This window comes from Prionailurus bengalensis, chromosome B2, assembly GCF_016509475.1.
Source record: "Prionailurus bengalensis isolate Pbe53 chromosome B2, Fcat_Pben_1.1_paternal_pri, whole genome shotgun sequence".
NCBI classification, from domain to species: Eukaryota; Metazoa; Chordata; class Mammalia; order Carnivora; family Felidae; genus Prionailurus; species Prionailurus bengalensis.
Genome location: NC_057349.1, coordinates 122,372,001 through 122,385,855, shown reverse-complemented (window position 1 = coordinate 122,385,855; position 13,855 = coordinate 122,372,001). Strand labels below are relative to the sequence as shown.

General features: G+C 43.3%; 2 pseudogenes; both read left to right on the top strand.

The window, feature by feature from the left end:
• LOC122490545 overlaps positions 1 to 5,780 on the top strand; it is a 45,446-nt pseudogene extending 39,666 nt beyond the window's left edge.
• Positions 5,781 to 8,567: 2,787 nt separating this feature from the next.
• LOC122490544 lies at positions 8,568 to 13,188 on the top strand (annotated as a pseudogene).
• The last annotated feature ends 667 nt before the right edge of the window (positions 13,189 to 13,855 follow it).

Sequence of the window (13,855 nt, the reverse complement as noted above, 5' to 3'; positions counted from 1 at the left end):
AATTCAACATTGGAAGCCTTCTGAAGGAAGTTTGTTAGTGACACAATTGGCCAAGCTTATATTTATACATACACAAAAATTCTGTCTCTGCATTTATGTCCTTAATAGCAAGGGTATTAGAAGATGTAAATACGTGTTACAGCTGCTAAAACTCTGGAACAGCATTGGAATCTGAAAAGTCAGTGCTGATTTATTCCACACAGCATTTGACAGAAATCGTACATTAAAAAGAAATAAAATATTATGAGATTTTTATTGCAAGTAAGGTTCACATATACTTTCATAGAAAAAGAGTGGGGAAAAGAGAGCATCTTTAAATGTCTTTAAGATTAATGCCAAGACACTCCGAATTGGCCATGTCACAGAACAGCAGAAGAATGTTTACGTTAACTACCATCTTCACATACATGTGCTATCGTTTTTAGAGGAAGTCTTCACTTGGTCTATTTATTCAGACAGTATTATATGCCCAACAATAATCATGTTTATGTCTTCATCCTGTTTAAATCAGGTTTAAGCAACAGCTGCAATATGTTCAATTTTTAAGAAACAAAGTCAGTCCAGTTTCATGAGTTTGGGCTTTTTAGTCCATATTTGAATTTATTTTTCCTGGAAAGGAAAAATAGTTATAGCAGGACTTGGTGTGGTGCCATGAACATAGTGGAGGTTTAATAAATATTTATCACTGTTGAAGTTAAAAGGAACACCGATCTGCACTCTGCACGATATGTTGGAATAGGACCATACTGCTTGCAAAAGGCATAAACATTTGGTGCAGCATCTGAATCTTAGACAATTTTTGAAAATGATTCTTTTCCAGGTGGCCTAATCTACTACAGAAAGTATAAGATGTTACCTATAACTATGATTAAGAGTCATTAAAGTCTAAAGCACTGTTTAGAAAAGCAGACTCTACAGAATGCTGAAAAGTCTCACTCTTTGTGTTGTGATCTGATCGGTCTTGGCAGCAGATTCAGAAGAGAACCCCAGCTATAGACCCATAAGAGAGAGGGAGGTAAACCAAGTAGGGACAGGGCCAGCCTGATAATAGGACAATAAAATTCCCCCCAATTTCAGCTTCTAAGGGGACACACAAAACCTGAGTCCAGTCCAGCTTAATGTTGATAGTCATCATCTCAAATATGCCAGGTGAGAGCATGACACCGGAAATTGGTTAAATGGGAAGTGTTACTATCCAATAAATGACAGTTTTATGTTTGGAGTGGGAAGGGTTGTCTCGATTATAAGAGGGCCTTAGTCAGTGGACTGCAGACAGGAGAACACTGGGATAGGATCCAGATCCCCCAGAGAGAGGGGGCTGGCAAGACCAGTCAGCTTTCCAAGCCCAGACAATTTGGCCAGGGTTCGGGGCTGGAATCCATTACCAGCAGAGAGTGACGTCCAAACACAGAACAGAGGCAAGAGTCTACGTATACAGTAGGGTTAGAATTGGGACCAAGGAGCTTAACATTGGTGGCCACACAGTCGTTTATACAGGCTCACTCTACAGCAGGCTTGGGGCAATAGATAAGTTCCAGACACTGTTTATTGATAGGAATGAAACTCCTGACAGCCTGCCAAGCTTGAGTCTCATTTGAGTAACAATTTGATGGTGTTGTGTCTATAAGTTTACGTTAAGTCGTATCTGCTTCTTAGGCATGGGTATGCAAGAAATGTCAGTTTGAAGTAGTAGGTTTTTATTTTGGAATAAACTTAAATAAACCCAAACCTCTATTGACCATTCGCTTATATACTAGAATGTCAGTTCCACAAAAAGCATCATTGTTTCTCTGTTCACTGAAGCATGCCATATGCCTAGCTGGAACACAGCTAATATTCAATAGGTATTTGTCAAATTAAAGAATAAATTAGCCAAATATTAAGCACCACACAAATGACCTGAAAGCTTCAACGTATGTCCTGAAGGAGACCCTTATCTCCTGTAGCAGCAGGGCTGAAATTGCTGAAAATCAAACACAGAACTTTAGACTGCAATTGACTGAATAACAATGCAAGTTGAACTCCCAGTTTCATGGAGTGTCTAGCATTAAGGTGAGGGTATTGGCTTGGGAAGGGATGGGATCCTGAAAGTTGGAATGTGGGAACACTTTGATGATGCTGGGGCCATTGAGCCCCTAAATTCTGATGAAACTTCTTTGCCGGTGGAAGCAGCCCCTCCACCCATAAAGAATGAGGCCTCTCTACCCCCAATAGAAGAGAACTCTTTACCCCTGAGGGGATTAATCCTGACTGAGAAAACTGTAATGGCCTCTCTTGAGGCAACTGTCATACAAGACAATGTTTAGTCTCCTCAGGACCAACCGCTACAATCTCTCTTTGCTTCTAGACCTATGACTTGACTCAAACCTCAGAAGGCCCCTAAAAGTCAGGTACAAGTACGACTCATAAGAGGTGTGCTACACTTCCCCCTCCCAAATATTTAAACTTTCTAATTTATACAAACAGAAATCTAGAGAACATGTATGGAAACGGACGTTGAGGGTGTGGGATAATAGAGAAAGGAACATAAAACTGTATCAGGTTGAATTTATTAATTTCTCAGTAAGCAGAAATTCTGTATTGAATTATGCAGCTTGGGGAGTTAGAAAGGGCTTGAACAGTTTCTTTGGCTGGTTGGCTGAAACATGGACCAAATGGTGGCCCACAGTGAGCAAGTTGGAAATGCTGGACATGGCTAGTTTAACGTAGAAGAAGGGCCTCAAAGACTTATGGAGATTGGAAGGGACTTGTCTTTTAAGACATACTCACTCACTCTGGGAGTGTCCAGAATACGTACCTTTCATCAAGACTGTAAGAAATAAATTTGTGAGGGGAGCCCCAGCATCTTTTTTTTTTTATTTTTAATGTTTATTTATTTTTAAGAGAGAGAGACAGAGTGTGAGTGGGGGAAGGGCAAAGAGAGAGTACGACACAAAATCCAAAGCAGGCTCCAGGCTCTGAGCTGTCAGCACAGAGCCTGACGCACAGCTCGAACTCACGAACCTTGAAATCATGACTTGAGCCAAAATCGGACGCTTAATCAACTGAGCCACCCAGGCACCCCCCAGCATGCTTGAAGAGCTGCGATCATTATTCTCTGGAGGCCAGACCTTACAGTGGGGAATGCAGTCCTTGAATTGGGAAACCTAAATGTAATGAGAGTAAATGGATCATCGTGTGGCAGGGGTGAAATGAGGGCATTCAACTACCAAAGGCAAGGTGGGCAGGGTTACCATAATAGCAGAGTGAAAGCGACAGTCACAACAGTCCGACTCATACAGACCTATGATACTGGCTAGCTGAACATGGTGTTCCTATAAGTGAAATAAGTAGCACGTCTACTAAATTCTTACATGATCTGTATAAGCAAAAAAGTTCTAAGTTAAATGAAAAGTCTAACCTGAATCATAAAAACAGAGAGCCATGGCCTCTCCCAGACTTGAGCCAGTTTACAGACCCAGAACCCCTTGACTAAAGGGGAGGCCAATTGCCCTTGAGGAAGGGCCCCAGTACACTGCCAAAAATTTATACTCTTAACCTTTCTCCCAGTCTTTCCCGCAGGGACTTATGGCTCTTTACCAGAGGACCTGTACATTGGGGAAAAGAAAATAATCAGATCTCCCAGGGACTACTGGACACTGGCTCTGAACTGACACTAATTCCGAGAAATCCAAAATATCATTGTGGTCACCAGCTAGAGTAAAGCCTTATAAAAGTCAGTGGAGTTTGAGCCCAGGTCCACCTCACTGTAGGCCTATCAGTTCCATCAAACCCAGTGGGTCGACCAAAATAACCCATAGTTATTTTTCAGTTTTGGAACTCATAATTTGATTAGACAGACTTAACAGCTGGCAGAACTCCCACATTAGTTTTCTGACTTGCGGAGTTAGGGTTATTATGGTGAGAAAGCCAAGTGGAAGCCACTAGAACTGCCTTTACCTAGGAAAATAGTAAAGCAAAAGCAATACACATTCCTAGAGGGATGGCAGAGATTAGTGCTACCATCAAAGGTTTGAAAATTGCAGAGATGATGGTTCCCACCACATCCCCATTCAACATGCCTATTTGGCTATACAAAAGACAGATGGATCTTAGAGAATACCAGTGGACTACTGTAAGTTTAAGGATGTGGTGACTCCAGTTACAGCTACTATATCACATGTGGTTTCATTGCTTGAGCAAATTAACACATCTCCCGGTACCTGATATGCAGCTATTGATCTTGCAAAAGCCTTTTTCTCCATCCCTGTCATTTAAAGCCCACTGGAAGCAGTTTGCTTTCAGTGGGCAAAGCCAGCAAGAGACCTTCACTGTTCTACCTCAGGAGTATATCAATTCTCCAGCCATGTCATAATTTAGTTCATAGAGATCTTGATCACCTTTCTCTCCACAAGATATCGTACTGGTCTATTACACTGATGGCATTGAACTGACTGGATCTGGCAAGCAAGAAGTATCCTAACCTTGTTGGGAAGACATTTGTGTGTCAGTGGGTGAGAAATAAATAAAAAATTGTGAGGGGTCCAGTGGTGTGGGGCATGTCAAGATATCCCTTCCAACACGAAGGATAAGTTGCTGTATCCAGCACCCCCTCTCCAACCAGAAAAAAGGCACACTACTAAAAGGGCCTCTTTGTATTTTGGAGGTAACATATCCCTCATTTGGGTGCGCTACTCCAGACCATTTACCAAGTAACCTGTAAAGCTGCTAGTTTTGAGTGGGGCCCAGAATTTAAAGAGACTTTGCAACATGTCCATGCAAGCTGCTCTGCTACTTGGGCCATATGATCTGGCAGGCAGATCCAAAGATGCCTGAAATATCAGTGGCAGACAGAAATCCTATTTAGAGCTCTTGGCGGACTCCTATAGGTAAATCACAGTGTAGGCTCTTGGATTTCGGGAAAAAGCCCTGCCATCTTCCGCAGATAACTACTCTCCTTTTGAGACTTATACAGGGTCTTATTAGAAGCTGACTGCTTAATTGTTGGCCCACCAAGTTAGGAAGCAATCCCACTGCCCATCATGAGCTGGGTGCTATCTTACCCATCGAGCCATAGAGTTGGGCATACACAGCAGGACTCCATCATCACATGGAACTGGTATATACATGGACTTCTATAAGGTTGACCTGCCTATGGCCATTACTGAGTGCCCAACCTGTCAGCAGCAGAGACCAACACTGAGTCCCTAACATCACACTATTCCCTGAAGTAATCATCCATCTATCTGGTAGCAGGTTGATTCCACTGGATCCCTTCCATTATAGAAGGGACAGAGTTTTATTTTTACTGGAATAGACACTCTGAATATTGATTTGCCTTCCTTTAATTCAATGCCTCTGCCAAAACTACCACTGTAGACATATAGAATATCTTACGCACTGTCATGTATTCCATACAACATTGCTTCTGATAAAGGAATTCACTTCACAGCAAATGAGCTGTGGTCATGGGCATGGGCTCACAGAATTATCTGGTCTTACTGTGTTATGCACCATCCTTAAGCAACTGACTTGATAGAACAGTAGAATGGTCTTTTGAAGACTCAGCTATAGCACAAGCTAGATGCTAATACCTTGCAGGACTGGAACAAGGTTTCCAGATGGCTGCGTATGATCTGAATCAATGTTCAATATATGGAATTATTTCTGCAATAACTGGAATTCATGGGTCCAGGAATCAAAGGATGGAAACAGGAGTAGCAGCACTCACTATTACTCTTAATGACTCACTAGCAAAATTTTTGCTTCCTGTTCTTGCAACTTTCTGTCTGCTGGCTTAGTCTTAGTTCCTAAGGAAGGAATGCTTTCACCAGGAGACACAACAATGATTCCATTGAACTAGAAGTTAAGCCTGCCACCTGACCACTTTGGACTCATTGTGTCTGAATCAACAGGCAAAGAAGGGAGTTACTGTGCTGTCTTGGGTGACTGATTCTGACTGCTAATGGGAAATTGGACTGCTACTCTACAATGCAGAGCAGGAAGAGTATGTCTGAAATATATCCCTTAGTATTCCCATACTTTGTGATTAAGGTCACTAGAAGACTAAAAAAAAAAAAAACCAATCCAGGCAGAACTACTAATAGCCCAGACCCTTCAAGAATAAAGGTTTTGGTCACCTCATCAGGTAATCAACCATGACCAGCTAAGGTGCTTGATGAAGGCAGAGTGAATATAGAATGGGTAGTAAAAGAAGGTAGTGATAAATACTAGCTATGACCATGTAACCAGTTACAGAAATAAGCACTTAACTGTCATGAGTTTTTTCTTCTTATTTTTTTGTGAATATACTTACATGTATATTAGCTTATGTATATCTCTGTCTTATTTCCTTATTCCCCTGTTATGTAACATAAAATGTATTGACTTTGTATCATAATACTTAAGTATTGCTAATTTTACATCATGGTATTTAAGTTATAGGATATCAAGAATAGCAAACATCACTCAAGGACTTTACCTCCTCTTCTAGAGAAGGGGCATTTTCAGTTGTATGCAAGATGGTTGTATGGTCCTAGATAAAATTATGACCTTGTTATTGTCTTCATTTGGGGAGTAATTATGGCTTAAAGAGATGCCATATGGGTATGGGTGACAAGTTGATAAGGGATCAATTGTAATGGTTAAGTTTAAGTGTCAACTTGACTGAGCCATGAGGTGCCCTGATATTTGTTAAAAAATTATTCTGGGTGTTTCTATGAAGGTGTTTTTGGATGAGTTTAACATTTAAATAGAGAGACTGAGTAAAGTAGATTGCCCACTCTAATGTGGATGGGTCTCATTCAACCCATCAAAGGCCTAAATACAACTAAAAGGCTCAGTTGAGTAAGACAGAATTCCTCCTGCCAGACTGCCATTGAGCTGGAACATCAGTGTTCTTCCATCAGACTCAAATTCAAACATCAACTCTTCTGGGTCTTGAGCTTGTCATGCTTCGGACTAGAACTACACCATTACCTCTTATGGTTCTTGGGCATTTAGACTCAAACTGGAACTGGAACTATACCATTAGCTCTCCTAGACCTCCAGCTTACTGACAGCAAATTTTGGAACTTGTTGGCCTCCATAATCGCATGAGCTAATTCCTTATAAAAAATCAACAGAACATATATGTACTAAATTTATAATTTCATATATATCCCATTGATTCTGTTTCTCTGTAGCATCCTAATGCATGAAGTTTCAGGGTTGGTTAATTCAGTAGCACAGAAGTATTAAGGACCAGATTCTTGCCATCTTCTCATTCTGCCATCTTAATATCTTGCTTATCAGCTTATGCTGGTTCTTCTCATGGTGCATGTGACTGCAGCAGCTGTAGACCACTTCTTCATCCAGCTACATCCAGAGTCAGAATAATGTCACTGGTTTTTTAAAACATGTTTCTTTCTTAAAACAAGCCTTTCTGAGAAGTAACCAGCAGACATCCCCTCATCCAAAGATGAAATGAAAATTAGCCAGAAAGATGGCATGCCTCTTCTTAATCCAGTCTCTGGAGAACAGAATCAAATTACAATGATTGGCTAAGAATAGTCAGATTTATCCTCTTGAAACAAAGGATCGGAGTCACTTTTCCCGAGCCAATGGCTACATAGCAGGTGAACAACTGGATAAGTTTTAACAGCAAGAAAGAAGAGGGAAATAAACTTGAAAGCAAACACCAGGATCTACTATAACTTTCCTGCCCTAGGATAGCCCTCCATTTCCATGGAGATGGGAATCTGAATTTTCCTAATGGTTCTGAACCTCAAAATCAGATTTTCCCACTAAGTGACTAAGAGCTGTAGGATAATAAGTGTTCACAGTGCAGATTTCTTCACTCACCTCCTCCCACCCCACCCCACCCCACGTGTAGATGCCAAGAGCCCTCCTTAATAAACCTCTCATATACAAATCTCAGGGTCCGTTTTCTGGAAAATCCAGCCTTCTCAGGAGTAGACAACAGAGGGGACTGGGCCACAGTTGATGGGATATTCAGGTGTGCTCTACTAGTGGAGACTATGTTCTGATGTCTTCTCCAGAGCAGGAATTGTATCTGTGGTGAAATGCATTACAAATTCTGTAACTTCTGTTTGTCTTAATTCGCATATAAAAGTTCAAATTTAAGATCAAAATTTCTCCTAATCTAGCTATGGAGACAGATACATCTTAAAAAAAAAATAGTTGTCTAAAAAAGCACACAAGTAGATTTCTAAGGAAAAGCTTTAAGCAAAAGATTTGCAAATGTTATTCTTTTCTCCCTTTGTGCTGATATCTTTCATAAAAAGGCATGGCCACCTTTGCATAAATTGCTTCAAAAACAATGATCAAAGTATATTTAATTCATCTGTTCCCATCAGAAGGAAACATCATTACTAGGCAGTGTCTAGGATTTCATAACCCATTTGGAGATTTTTCAAAGGATCTCCCATAAACAACACCTATAAGATGCAAGGCACAGTCTTGGAGATACAGAAAGGAGTAGGATATATCGCCTTAAGGAGCTTATACCCTAGTGGCGTATAAAGAGAAGAGGAAAAATGTAGTGTGATAAATGCATGAGGGGTGAGGGTATTCTGAGATGACACATCATGTCACTTCATTCAGCCTACAAGATAGGAGAGGCTTATCAGAAGTAAGTCAGAAGTGCACCTAGCAGAAAATAGGCTTGTAAGGAGGAAGGGAGTTCCTGGAAGAGAGGAAGATATGCATAGAACTACATGTAAGAGCAAACAGGAATCATTCTAAAAATTGGAAGTATTACTACTATACTCCCAACACCCAGATCAGCGCCCAACAGATGCTGAATCCTCAATCAGTATTCGCTAAGTAGATGAGCGAATAAATCAAATAGTTGTACTCAGTTGATACATAAGAGTGTAAGGAAGGAAAGGGGTAAGCATGATGTTGGAAGAGTACATGAAGAGTCTTCCTAATATGTCAACCTTATTCTGAAAGATATGGAAAACTTAAAAATTCAAGCATGGTGGCTATGAGCAGACCCATTGACAGCCATGCACAGAATAGATTTAGAGGCACAACTGAGGTGGGGAGTTTAGTAAAGACACCTTCACAGAATCCAGGCAAGAAATAGTGGGGACTTAAGAAAAAAGCAACAGAAACAGAGAAATTGTAAAAATCTATGAATCATGGGGATAGTTTCAAAGTAGTATGAACAAGTCTTGGGTAACATTTTGGATGTGGGTCTTTGGTGAGATACAAACACCATTTGCTTTGAAAAACCTTGGGAATTTTATTGGCCATTTAGAGTACACCACATAATGTGAGTTAGTCAGTTGTCCAAACTGAACCTATCTCTGAAAGAGAAACCTTCACAAAGTCATTATAATCCCCAATGGTACCATATCTTCTCTAGTTTTCTCTGTTCTAACCCCTTCCATTTCCACGGTAACCCATGTCATAAAGATAAAATAAAGAAATACTTCTGATATCTCTATTTTTCAGGGCTCTTGTTTTTCTTTGATGTTCAAAAAATTGTCCTTGACACCCAATTTTAATTACTCTGAAGAAATAACAAATCAACTAAACATTACCAAAGGGGGAAACATGTATTTTGTACCTTTCTCAATCTATATTCTTTTTCCAGGGTAGCTGCAGCTAAGCCCCAAACTAAGATATTTACAGAACTTAATCATGTTCGCAAGAATAATAAGCTGGAACATACAAAAGCAACAGGAAGGCCTTGCTGGCCACTCTGTATTGTGCCACCTTGAAGACATGATCACAGATAGTAAAAACAATGGGGGAGAGAAAAAATTAAAAGTTCTATTCTCCTCCAAGTTCACTCTAGTTGTTCTGTTTCAATATTAGATCTTTTCATGATTAACACCAGCCTTCTAGAGTCAGTCTCCAAAATCTGCCAACTTAATTTTTTTATATTCCTACATGGTGTAACTCATCAATAAGCTTGAGATGCAGCAGGAGGGTACTAATTTCAAATATGGTATGGCATGAGCTAGAATAAAGTATCATCATCATTATGTTAGTCACGTATCACCCACTTTTCTCACAGGTTCACTGTAAGATGAAGAGTAAAGGAGGAAGAATAAAAATTTTTCAACCCTAGTCCCAAGGCTAATATTATATATGTTAACATTTTCATTCCATGTGTTAAAAATTTGTTAAGTGAAAAATTTAACTTAAGTGAAATTTATGTTAAGTGAAATCTGGGGTATCAGGCACCAGGTGGCATTATCAAGCAAAAGTGTGTCACATCCATTCAGAGCAGTGAGATCTGCCCACAGCATAAGGTTGAACCATATAGCATGTCTTTCTTGTGTCCTGCTTCCAGTTGCCTTGTCTGTCTTGCTGATTCCTATTATGTGGATCCCATTTGGGGTTTCTAGTGTCTTTTCTATTTGACCCTTGGCATTGCCCCTTCAATAACAGTAATTGTCTCTGAAATCTACCACATTGACACTTTCCCCTTACATTAAGCTTGAGGACACCAGCAGATCTCCAGGTCTGCCCCATGTCTGGTGTTGCTATAGCTTGTACAGTACATGCTTTTAGGACCCATCAGTGAGCCATGGAAAATATACACGTTAAGACTGGGCATTCAAAATTGGATTCTGATGAGGGTTACCCAATGTATAAATTTGCTAAAAATCATTAAACTGTACACTGGGAATAGCTAAATCTTCTGATCTGTAAATTATACCTCAGAAAAGCATAAAAGAAAAGGTTTGGTCAGATAATGAAAGTAGGTAGCACAAGTTTGGATCGACACTGAACCCAACAACAACAACAAGAGTAAATATAGACGGTGCTATCATCACGACAAGGACTGACCACACAGAAAATCAGCACATTGGGGCAAATCATAGGATCTGTTAGTTACATCAGTTCCCAGTTATGGGAAGATTGGAGAACTATTAAAAACCCAATTATTAAAAACCCTTGTTGTTGGTGTTGGTGATTCAGCAGAGTTAACACTGGGATCTCAATGCTTCCCAGTTGCTGGGAAGAGCACTGCAGCAAGGAATTTGCATTTGTCAATTGGGGCTTTAGTATGTAAACCAACACTGTTCAATTTAAGGACACAAAAAAATGATTTCTTACAAAGGTATGAGGTCATTTACAGAACCGAACAATAAAGCATTGGATAGAATATTGAAAGAAACAGGACAGGGCCAGCGGCCTGGTGCGGCCCTCAGTTCAATGGTGAGACTGGGCCATGATGCACATGTTAAGGCCTCCAGTTCCAGTACCTAAGGAAGCGCTCAGTGACCATGGGGCCCAACTGGTCCCAGGACTCAAAGGACATGAGTTTTGGTCGCTGGCGCCACCCTGCAGCACCACGTCCAGACCTTCATGTCCCCAGGCAGCAGTGGCCAGGGCAGAGCTGCCCGGAGCTGACCTCATAGCCCAGGCCCCAAGCCTGTGGTGATTTCCAGCTGCGCTGCGTCCACCAGAAGCGCGCGTTCACGGACAGTGTTTCAGAGGCGTGGGAAGCCGCCGCTGCAGCTGCAGCGCGCGTGCACGTCCGGGTTCCCGAACACAAACATCAAAATCGTGATCGCTGCCTGTCCAGCGAGAAGAGGGAGAGACGGGAGGCGCCGAGTTCCCCGTGAAACCCGAGCAGGCCCACATCTCGCCCCTGGCCATCGACATTCCAGACACCACGGCCCACTTCATCAGCCCCCTCGCCTCCAGCTGCGGGAACCACCAGTGCTGCAAACTGGCCCATCCAGCCCCCGGGGAGTACAAAACTCGCTGTGGAATCCCATCTGACTTCAATTTAATGGCCCACAACTCACAGACAGAAAACGAACAGGAAGCTTCTGGGTAGAGACAGCCTAAAGGATGATACGAAGCCACCTTATTCCTGCACACAATTAATCATACAAGCAATTACGATGTTTCCTGATAAACCACTCACCCTAAATGGAATGTATACGCACATCACTAAAAAATTATCCATACTACAAGGGCAAGCAGAATTCAATACGCCACAATGTCTCTCTGAATTGTTATTGCAATCAAAGTACCAGGTCCCCAGGAAGAACCAGGTAAAGGTTCCTTCTGGAGGATAGGTCCTGCCTCCGAAAGCAAATCAGCTGAGTAGGTTTTTAGGAAAGGAGGTCTAGGGTCTTGCTTCAGAATCCCTCTGGGACCGCTGTCGGAAGTGACCGGCCTCTCCCAACCCCGCTGGAGCCTGTCTGCTCACATCGGGGGCGCTCAGACACCCCCCCCACCTCCCAGGGGTCGAGAGAAGATTCAACAGCCCTGGAGCCCGAGCCTGGCGCCTCACAGCCCCTACGGGCCTTCGTCCAGGAGGGCACCAGGCTCACCTCCGTCTAGTCCACCCATCTTAATGGCCCGTCACCTCCACCGTCGCAGCCCCGGTGACCACCTCCACCTCCCAGCAGCCTGCCACGCAGACGGTTCGCGCCGTCCACTGGATCCCTGTAGTGCCCATCACCAGCGAGGCCCGCCTGGCCCCAGCGAACGCGTACGCTGTCGCCGAGCCGGTGGCCGGTCACTCAGGTGGCCGTGCCGGCCCCTCCTAAGCAAGAGCCTCAAGACGTGTGTGAAGACCAGGAAGAAGGAAAAGTGAAAGTAGAACCTATTCCTGCGGCTAGCCGTGCCACACGAGGCGCCGCTAGCGGGATCATTCAGATGTGACAGGCCACCCCGGTTCAGACGGTCACCTCCAGGTCGGGACCAGCTACCAATAAAAACTGTAAAGCAAAATGGGACTCACGTGGTGCCAATCCGCGCCTCGGGGCACGGCCGGGCTTCCGAGGCAGTGGCGAGTGGTCGGAAGCGGCTGGCGACACACACGTCGGGGTCGGCGTCTCTGCTCACAGAGCACGGGAACGGCGACCCGTCCGAATGGCTGCGGCAGAAGCGGGTCCCGACCGCAGGCGGCCAGAGCTTCGTCTCGCGGCGAGCATGGGAAAGCTGCCGGCCGCCATGCGGGAAGACGGCGTGCAAGTCTGGTCACTAGGAGAGCTTTTCTTACTTTAATGTCAACTCTGTGGTGCCAGAAGGGGACGCTGCCTCCCACCCACGTTGCCAGCGCATTCTCTCGGCAGGTAGAGGCCCCTGCGGTCGGACTTCTCCTCAGCGCTGCAAACAAAAATGCAGGCGGCCTTCAGTTAAAGATGGAAGTCACACCAGCACAAAGCCACACGCGGAAGGACACCTCCTTCCGGCAGCTGGGTCCTTCCGAGAGGGCCCAACGCTTGGGGCAAGCTGACCTGCCAGGGCGTCGCGGGGGCCACCTCGCCTCGCTCAGGGGACTTGTGGGCAGGGCACTGTGGGTAAGACAGTTTTTTGTTGTTCCCATGTGGAATTAGAATATTTCGACGTGTACTTTCTTTCTTTACCAAATGGGGGTGGGGAGGCGTTGACATTTCACATCACTCCATTTCTACTCTGGAATCACACAGGACTTTTCGCGTGGATTTCGTTTTGTTTGTTTTGCAGTTTTGTTTGTTTCCAGCTACGGATGATTTCCTTTTGTTTGTCCTGTTAAAGTTCAGATGGAACTGCTTGATAACATCTGCAAGTTTTCTGTGTTAGAGCAGGTGCCTCATGCATTTAATCCACCTCCATTTCAGTGTGTAAGGGTGGCCCTACAGACTTGACAGACAGATAACCTCTTGTTACATTGAGGAAAAAAACTGCTGGACTCACAGGAGCTGCGCTTAACTGTTTTTCTTTCCTGCTCTTTTTTGTAGTTTCTTTGTGTTGATTTCTTCCCCGCCCCAGCCCCCTACCCCCAGGCATAATATTCCACTCTAAGTAGAACAAGTCTTCTAAGGAGTATGTAGGTTTCAAACAACAGAACTGTTACTACTTCGACTGGAAAACAAAAGATTTCACCTTTTACAACACACCCTTTTCAAAA